Source organism: Pan troglodytes, chromosome 9, assembly GCF_028858775.2.
Source record: "Pan troglodytes isolate AG18354 chromosome 9, NHGRI_mPanTro3-v2.0_pri, whole genome shotgun sequence".
Taxonomy (NCBI): domain Eukaryota; kingdom Metazoa; phylum Chordata; class Mammalia; order Primates; family Hominidae; genus Pan; species Pan troglodytes.
The window spans coordinates 33,281,578-33,291,902 of record NC_072407.2 but is presented as its reverse complement, the minus strand read 5'-3'; the positions used below and the strand labels follow the sequence as shown (position 1 = coordinate 33,291,902).

Below are 10,325 nucleotides of genomic sequence, written 5' to 3'. Positions count from 1 at the left end.
ATATCTTATTGAAGAAAAACAGTTTACAATGTAATATTATTTTTCAATCCAGTTTTGTAAATAAAAAAGATTACATTTGCATAAATGAAAGGACAGAATGATATAAGCAAAAATAAAATGTTAGTAACAAGTATTTTTCAATACACATATGAACACAGATTTATTGTTATTCATATCTATATTTTAAAATTTTAAATAAAAAGTCATATTACAATTATAATAAGAAAATTAAATTTTTAAGTGAGAAAAAAGAACTGATTGAGTAGCAGAAAGGTTATAAGTTTAGGTTTTTAAGATATAAATTGTTAGTATGACTTATTTGTCCCTTTTTATCATAAGTATACATATACTATTTCAATTGCAATAATTATACACTAAGCCATCTAGCTTCAGAGTATACTAACATACATTTAAAACTGTAATGTTAAAAAAAAAGGAGAAAATGGAGATACAGCATCACTTATTAGCATTTGACCCTATTTAATTAAAACTTGCAGATACGCCACAAATATCCCACATACTTATGTATGTATAATTTTTAATTGGAAATACATTTCTGAATTCCCCATCCTCTGTTTGAAGCAATTGTCCAGGTTTCTAATTGCCTAGATCTATTTTCTTTCTTTTTACTCATCTAAGTCTGGGTACAATTTTTAGACATGGCTCCTCCTTTGCATCTGAGTGGCTTATTGGTTGGCATCCTAAGCAATGAGAAAAGCATAAGCAAGGCATCTGCTATTGGAGAAAATTGAGTGAGGAAATAGAATCATATTTGGTTGTTTGGATTAAGGGTTGATGTGGAGATAGGGTAAAGGATAGATCTGAATGAAGATCCTAACTCAATTTGTTCCATTACTTTCATAGTAAGATCCAAAGTGAGAAGAACCATGGCTTATTAATATCCACATCATGGACCGTCTGAGTTTGGATCGTATCATTAAAGTAACAGGTTTAATCCTCAGAGTAATTAGATCCTATTCATTTTCTAAGAATATCATGTTGGCTACAGCAAGGAGAATCCTTTGATGATTGAACTGAGGAGAACCTGTAAGGCTATTGTCTTAGTTCATTAGGGCTTTTATAGCAAGAATACATAAACTGAGTGGTTAATAAACAACAGATATTTATTCCTCCCACTGTGGAGGCAGGGAAGTCTATGATCAAGGCACTGACAGGGGCAATCAATGTCTGATGAGGGCCCTGTTTCTGGTTCATAGATGGTGCCTTCCAGCTGTGTACTCACATTATGGAAAGGATGGGCCAGTTCTCTAGGGATGCTTTTATAAAGGCACTAATCTCATTTGTGAGTGTTCTACCCTCATGACCTAATCATCTCCCAAAGGCCACACTTCCTAATATCAGCATGAAAGTTAGAATTTCAACATATGAATTACAGGGGCAAGGTGGGGAATGGGCACAAACATTCAAACATAGAAGCTATTATTTAAATGTAACTTGGAAATAATTGGACCCTTTTAAAGCAATAAAGATTGAGGCAAGGATGTAGATATCAGTGAAATTAAGAAGTGTAACGATATGCTTTTGCAACCCACCTGATGTGAGATGATAAGGGAGAAATTTAGATAAAATTGCCAGTCATCTGGCTTAGGTAAATAGTGTGGATAAATGGAAGAAAATCTTTCCATAGTCTAACCATTTTATACATATAATTTTTAAATGATTTAGTATTACATACCCTCTTGATTTTTGCCTCTAACTTTTGCTAACACCCAAAACTTTGTATATTTCAATATCTACTTTATTTATAAAGAAAGCAAATAAAATAGACTAACCAATTGTACAATATTTGTGTTCCATAAAATATCTAAGTTATGGGTGCTTTGTAAAAAACACTTGACTTACCCCTCCTTGACTCTTCATTCACCTCCCTGGGGCAGCTACTCCAAGCTTTCTCTGTTTCCCTCAAATGCTAAATGAGAATTTCCCAAATGTTTTTTTTTTCTCATTAAATTTTGTTTTAATGGTTCTTAAAACTCTGCGACAGATTTTTGGTTAAGTTGTTTCCATTAAAAAGTACCGATTTTTAAAATGAATAACTTAAAATGACCACATACCAGAAAAAACCAAAATGGTCCACAAAACATTCTTTCCTTCTGAAGATTTAACAATGCATTGTTATAATTAATCTCTGTTACTATTAAATTTAAATGATCAATTGAAACAAACAGTTCTGAGAATGTTTTCTACCAATGACTAAGACTGGGGTGGCAGGTATTAGGGATAACATTTGTTTAGCTTTCTGAGCTTTCTGAGCAGACTTGCAGGCCTTGCCAGCTCCTTGGCAATACCTTGCCTTCTTGTCCACTGCTTTGATGACACCTTTGATGACCTTGCCTTGTCCACTGCTTTGATAACACCCATAGCAACTGTCTATCTCATATCGCAAACAGCAAAACAACCCAGAGGAGGCCAGTCAGAGAAGTTCTCAACACACATGGGCTTGCCAGGAACCATATCAAGGATGGCAGCATCATCAGCATTTAATAATTTAGGATCATCTTCCAACTTCTTACCAGAATTGCAATCAATCTTTTCCTTCAGCTCAGCAACCTTGCAAGCAATTTGAGTTGTGTGACAATCCAGTACAGATTCACAGTGAGCACTGATTTGGCCTGGTTGGTTCAGGATAATCACCTGAGCAGTGAGGCCAGCTGTTTCCACTGGTGGGTCATTTTTGCTGTCACCAGCAACATTGCCACAATGAACATCTTCGACAGGCATATTTTTGACATTGAAGCCCACATTATCCCCAGGAAGATCTTCACTCGGAGCTTCATGGTGCATTTCAATAGACTTTACTTCAGTTTTAACATTGACTGAAGCAAAAGTGACCACTATACTGGGTTTGAGAACACCAGTCTCCATTCAGCCCACAGGGACAGTACCGATATCGCCAATTTTAGAGACATCTTGGAGAGGCAGCAAAGGGGCTTGCAGTTGGATGAGGTGGTATGACGCAGTATGTTCATGCTCTGCTTTCAGTTTATCCAATACCCAGGCATACTTGAAGGAGCCCTTTTCCATCTCAGCAGTCTCTTTTTCAGCTTTTTCAATGTTTCTTTTGTCAGTGCCACCACATATGTGTATCAGATGGCCAGCAGTGGTGGACTGGCCCAGATCTGTGTGTCCAATGATGATGATGTTGATATGACTCTATTCTTTTCCAATTTGGCTTTTAGGAGTCATCTTCAGGACATCTGTGTTCTGGCGGCAAACCCACTGCAGAAAGTCCAAATTGTTTCTATATAACACAAGTTTCAGAGGATGCTTTGTAACAAGAGTTCCATGGAAAAACAAGTTTGACAAATACTGTATACATGATGAAATATGGTGACATGCATGGCAACTTTTAGAGAAATTCTTCTGTTACAGATATTGGCTTATCTCAGTGTTTTCCGAACTCACTTAATTTCAGTTCTTGTATATGTATGTACATGTGTATATATGCGTATGTGTATAAATATGCATGTGTATATTTAAGTGTGTCTATTGGTTAGGGTTCTCAAGATACAGAATCCATAGTACACACATACATAAACATACACACATACACTCACACACATATATCCTACTGATAATGATAGGTAGATAAATGGACTGATACATAGGTAAAGAGAGATAGAGATACAGACAGAGACAGAGGTAATGATTTTAAGAAATCGGCTCACTTGAGTACGGGGCTGGCAATTCTAAAATCTGAAGACAGGCTAGCAGACAGGAAAATCAAGCAGGGGTTTTAATGTCACATTTTTGAGGCAGAATTCCTTCTCTGGAAAGCTTCAGTTTTTTCTCTTTAGGTCTTCAATTCATTGAATGAGGCCTACCCACATTATTGAAAGTAATCTTGAAAGACAACTGATTATAGATGTTACATCCGAAAAACACCTTCATAGTAACACCTAGACAAATATTTAACCATCACTGTGTATGTGAATGTAAATAAAACTTACATCTACCTTGTGGGAACCATTATTCTGAAAAGCATACTTTGTAAAATACGACTCAAATCCAGCTGCCCCTTGACAGTGAAAGTCAGCTTCACCTGTTCAGATCAAAAACTTGCAATAGAAAGTTTTTATTATTAATATTGTCAATCTCAAAACATTTCTCTATCTTCATATTCTCATTTTTGTTTTCTTTATATCTCTTAGGACTTACTTTTGCATTCTTTTCTATATCCTTAGAAATTTATAAAGGGAGTGACTAGTCCTACTTTCTAAAATGCTCTGATGTAAAATTTTATAAATGTTCAGCCTGAAATATTTAACAAGTAGGTTACTTTGTAGAAAAAGTTTCTTATTTTTTAACTAGGTTAAAATGCATGAGTCCTACCTGATGGTCATAGGTATTTTCTATCATGTTCTATCAGAGAGCAGGATCTAAAGAGAATGGGCCACGCTATATGCAATGGTTCAGTTATTCATTCCTAATAACAAACCACTCAAAAATTTAGCAGCATAATATGACACCATTTTATTATACTCTGTGGTCCAGAATTCAGATTAAGCACACCAGGGATAGTTTGACTTTGCTCCATAACATCTGGGACATGAATTGTAAAGTCTAAGAGATAGGGTGACTGACGTGCTATGAGTTCAAACATCTGAAGTGGGAGGATACATATCTAAGTTGGCTTCTTCACTCACATGTATGCCCCCTGTCCTGGGGTTACCCAAAGCTTTCCTCAGCTAAATAATCTATTGACCAGAGTCACTACTCCTGAACTATTTATGTGGCTTAGGCTTCTTACATAATGGAGCCTGACTTCTTAGATGGAACATCTCCAGAGGGAATGTCTAGAAATGAGCTTTCCAAGAGACCAAGGCAGGAGCTACATGGCCTATGATTTAGTCTCAGAAGTCATATGACATCACTTCTGACAAATCAGTCAAAACAGCCACAAGCCCTCCTGGATTCCCAGGGAGGGAACACAAACCTTGACCTTGAAGACAAGGCTGTCAAAGAATTGAAATCTGTAATTTAAAGCTTCCACATATACTCTTCATTGGCATTAAGTTTGAGGTAAGAGTAAAGGTTAACTAAGGTGGAAATTTCAGGAAAAATAGGTTATTGTGAGATCATGAAAAGTGTAAAGATCCTGGATACTTTTAGAAAAAAGGACTAGAGAGATCTCTCAAAATAATATCTAATCTGTTCTTGTCAATGTCTTGGCTATTGAATTTTCATATGCTATAAATGGTAAAATACAGTATTTCCAGCCCATCCAAAAGCCCTGAACAAGTTCACCAAATAGTACTAAAACATGCTTTAACACTAGGAGTTCAGCATCAAATACTGCATTTAAAATGCCAATTATCAAATTATTTAACACTTAATGAACTCAGATATCTGTACAGTGGGTTCCAATGTTGTAGAGTACCAGATCTGAATTAGGTTTTCTGTCTTCCCTAATTGCAAAGCTGTTTAAGAAATGTTTATATAAACAAGCAATAAGATAATATTAAAGATGCTAAAATTAAGTAAATTGAAACTGGTTGGTAGTGTCCCCAGACCTGGCAGAAGAAATACCAGAGACCCATGAAGAATAGCATCTTGGAGGAAAAGATGAGGATAACAATGATACAAACATGCTAAACACAAAGAAATAAATGATATCAACTGGAAAAGCACAACTAAGTTATGACTGCAGACAACTCAATATCCTTTTGCCTGAACTTGAGGGCAACTGAAATATTTTTCTATTGTGACCATGTGAATCCATTAGAGCTGATTTTCATTTTAGATAGTAAATATTCAATAAAAACATTTGCAAATCTTTAGAATTATTTTAAAATATACATTTTGAGGTATGTCTATATTAAAACCTGGTTTCCCATACCTGGGTCTTATAAGGCAACTTAGCATATATGAGTTTTGGGGCAAGATCGTCTCCTAAGTTTTTCATTTTAAAAATAAGAGTAGCAAGAATTTTCTCATGAGGATCCTCTTAGTGTTTCTACAATGTCTTGGCACATAGCAAATGCTCATCAAATATTCCCCACTTAAGCAACCCTCTCTTCTCAGGTTTTAGTTTCCCTACTAATAAAAATAAAGGGCCAGGCGTAGTGGCTCATGCCTGTAATCCCAGCACTTTGCGAGGCCAAGCCGGGCAGATCACGACGTCAGGAGATCAAGAGCATCCTGACCAACATGGTGAAACCTGTCTCTGCTAAAAATACAAAAATTAGCTGGGCGTGGTTATGCATGCCTGTAATCCCAGCTACTCAGGAGGCTGAGGCAGGAGAATCACTTAAACCCAGGAGACGGAGGTTGCAGTGAGCTGAGGTTGCGCCACTGCACTCCAACCTGGTGAGAGAGTGAGACTCAATCTCTAAATAAATAAATAAATAAATAAATAAATAAATAAATAAATATAAATAAATAAATAAAAAGAAAGAACATGATGTCTAGCACTTGTTCTTCTGGAGTCCAGGGGACTAAAACAAAGAGGTAATTCTTGATGAGGACAGACTAGTGATGCTCAGTGGGGTGATTTTGCTGCCCTAGGAGACATTAGGTAATGTCTAGAGGCATTATTATTTATTTATTTATTTTTTAATTTTCAAGGAAGAGGATGGTGGTGCTACTGACATCTAGTGGGTAGAGGATGGGATGTGGCTAAACAGCCTGCAAAGCACAGAGCAGCCCTTACAACAAATAATTATCCAGCTCCAAATGTCAATAGTGCCGAGGTTGAAAAACCCTTGATTAGAAGGTTCTTGATAGGGAATCTTGATAACATCAAAAGCAAATTTGATTTTACGAATCTGTGATTCATTTCTATTGGCATAGTTTTCTGGTCCAAAAAAGATAAATGAATCTTGATTTGAGTCTCAGTTCTGCTTGATTTCAGTCTCTTTCAACATCACAGCTTCAATACCTGCCACCCACCAAGAAGGCTGGTGGTGGTATGCAAAGAGGCATTAACTGAGTTCTCTTTATGTACCTATTAATTCGTGAATGAAATAGATGGAAACCAACAAGGCAGAAAATGGTTGTTAATGTACATGCCAATGTGCTTAATGATCCAGGAAACAAGTTCAACTGGGGCTTGTCAAATGAAAATTATTCCACTGGTTGACCTGTCCATAAACACAAAGAGGCTGAGAGACTGCAGGAGCCTGGCCAAATACTAACACTAGCTGAGGAATGACTTCATTAAATAAATGAATGGAAATCCCAAGTAATGAATCTTTGATAAAAATTATCTGCTCATGTGCTGGTGTAAGAAGCAACTATGCAGTTACTCAAAGCAGAACTTATTTGGAGGTACTACTGGCTCTGTATGTGTCTTCCAGCAATTATTTGAGAAAGTACATAGGTTCAAAAAACAGGACCTGGGTTCAAATTTCACCTTTACTACTGACCAACTTCAATTTGTTACTGGGTAAAATGAGGTTAATATTAATGTGTCATGCCACACAGGGTTATTAATAATATTAAAGGATGTATTAAGTGTAGAATGCTTAGCATTTCTCACGGTTCCGGCCTATAAAAAAGAGTTAAATAAATGATACCACCTCACATATATCAGGTGCTTGATGAAAGTTAATTCTACCCTGCTCTTTCAGAAACTCTCTCCTCTCAGGACCCAAATAATTAATTTAAGATCTTCAGATGTGGCTGGAGCATTCTAAATTATGCTGAAATAAGCGATGCATTAAAATATTACTATTCAATAGTTTTTTTCTTATTTCATCTGTTGAGAAGTGTGTGATTTTTGTTCACCCACTATGTGTTGGAAAGATCCTTATTAAATAACTAAAAGATAAATGTTTTGTAAATTCAATTTTGTGTAGGCTCAGAGACATGATTTTATAGCACTGTACTGGCCTAGTGGAAAAAGCATAGGTTTTTAAATTCCAGAGATGAAATTTCAACTTTAGCTTCACATTTTAATTAAATCTGCAGCTGAAATTCCATAAGTTCTCTGAACATTTCACTCATAAATTGTGGATAATATTTACTTCATAGTGTAATTGTAAATATTACAATAGATAGATAGAGTATTTTCTATAGTGGCAAACATAAAATATTACATGCTTTTTCTCATTGATTGCTTTGGAAAATGAAAGAAGATTATTAAGTGTAAAACTTCTAAAATAACAAATGATCAAGTAATCAATTGATCAATTCTCTCTTCCTCTTTAGATGTATTTAAAGCATGCTCTTGGCCAAGCACAGTGGCTCATGTCTGTAATCTCAACAGTTTGGGTGACAAATCCAAGAGGATCACTTGAGGCCAGGAGTTCCAGACCAGTCTATGCCACATAACTAGACTTCGTCTCTAAGAAAAAAAAAAAAAAAGGAAAAAAAAGATAAAAGAAAATTAGTCAGGTGTAGTGGTGTGCACCTGTAGTCCTAGCTACTTGGGAGGCTGAGGCAGGAGGAACACTTGAGCCCAGGAGTTCAAAGCTGCAGTGAGCTATGATTGCACAGCTGCACTGGAGCCTGGGTGACAGAGAGAGACCCTGTCTCTATAAAAAAATTAAATAAAGTAGAATAAAAAAATAAAATGAAGCTCTAGTTACCTCATATTTTGCAAGTTATCTACAAGATCAAAATCAATCATTGGATAAGTTTATACTATGCCAATGTGGACAACCCATAGATTTGGTGAATCCAGAAACAGGCCCCCAAAATTCAGAAGCAAAAACATAATATCTTTGAAAAAGAGCCCATCAATTGACTAAACTTTTCACATTGCAGCCAGATGTTTTCACATCCTAATGACCATGTTCAGTCTTTTTTACAATTATTTTTTTTCCTAGTCTTTTATTCAATTAATACACTGGGATGGTTTTATTTTTTTTTTCCTTTTTGATGACTTCGAAAACAAACATGGGGGTAAGCATAGCAAGAAAGAAGTGATTAAAAAGTGAGAGAACCCACATATAAACTACGGGGTATCCCACACGAAGAACGGCAGAAAAATTCAAAATGCCTCCCAAATGTGGAAGTGAGAATACGGGGGAAAGCTTTTAAATGTTTACATTATATTTTCTGCGCATCTTAAGCCTATTTTATGCAGACACAGCGGAAAAACATGGAATTTGTTTTAGATAATTGTAACCAAACATTGGCCAGGCGGGGTGGCTCACGCTTGTAATCCCAGCCCTTTGGAAGGCCGAGGCGGGCGGATCACGAGGTCAGGAGATGGAGACCGTCCTGGCTAACACGGTGAAAACCTGTCTCTACTAAAAATACAAAAAAATTAGCCGGGCTTGGTGACAGACGCCTGTAGTCCCCCTACTTGGGAGGCTAAGGCAAAAGAATGGCGTGAACCTGGGAGGCGGAGCTTGCAGTGAGCCGAGATCACGCCACTGTACACCAGACTGGGCGACAGAGCGAGACTCTGTCTCAGAGAGGAAAAAAAAAAAAAAAAAAAAAAAAAAAAAAAAAAAAGTTGAGCAAGACAGCAAGGAGCCAGTTGTTATATTCTGGCCAACAAGAGAGGTGTACAGCGGATGATGGAACATTTGCCATGTACTTTTAGGAGAGGTGCACATCAACTATGCCAGAAGAGACCTAAAATGACCATGTGTAAGTGGATCAGATTTGTTTTTTCTCATTCTCCTTTTCCTTTTCTCCCTTCCCCCCTTCTTTGCTAGATTGAGGCTGGGGAGAAGATACACAATCTGTCCCAGCATCTGTCACTCTGCCTACCCTTTGTTCATTGTTTTCCCGTTCTCCTTTAATCTTGTGACTTGTAAAGCAGTTTTTACAATTTTTTTCTGTCCTAAAAATAACTTACTTTATTAACCCAACACATTTATGTTAAATAACAGGGCCTCAGCAAAATCTCATTTCCCACCTCTGCCCTCTTATTAAAAGACATTGGAAATGAGATGGAGTAAGGATGACTGTGCTCAGAATCAGCAAATGGAATTACGTGAGCTCAAAGTCCAACAGAGCTGGTTTGAAATCCTGGAGTTAATACTTAATTGCTGTGATATTTAAGCAATTTTATTAGCCCGCCTAAGAGTTGGCCATCTTGTAGCAATACTTCCTTTATCCAAATTTCATTATAATGAATTAAAAGAATGAATGTAAGTAGAATTGTCTCATACTTATGAAAGATCAGATACTAAATTTAAAAGAAACTGTATTTACTTTGTCCAGTAATAAATGATCAACTTATTTTGTGAATCCAAAAATATTTATATCTCAACGGTAGTGGAGCTGGTCCCTGAGGAGTTGAGAAAGAGAATGGTAAGTCACCTAAGTGTGTAAGACTTAAGGAATTAACAACTCAGGTTATTTATTTTCAGGTTATATATCTTAACATTTTATTATCTATCTAC

At 36.4% G+C, this 10,325-nt stretch overlaps 1 pseudogene; it reads right to left on the bottom strand.

Annotated features, from left to right (window-relative positions):
• Positions 1-2,229: 2,229 nt before the first annotated feature.
• Positions 2,230-2,983, bottom strand: LOC466476 (elongation factor 1-alpha 1-like; annotated as a pseudogene).
• Between the last annotated feature and the right edge of the window lie 7,342 nt (positions 2,984-10,325).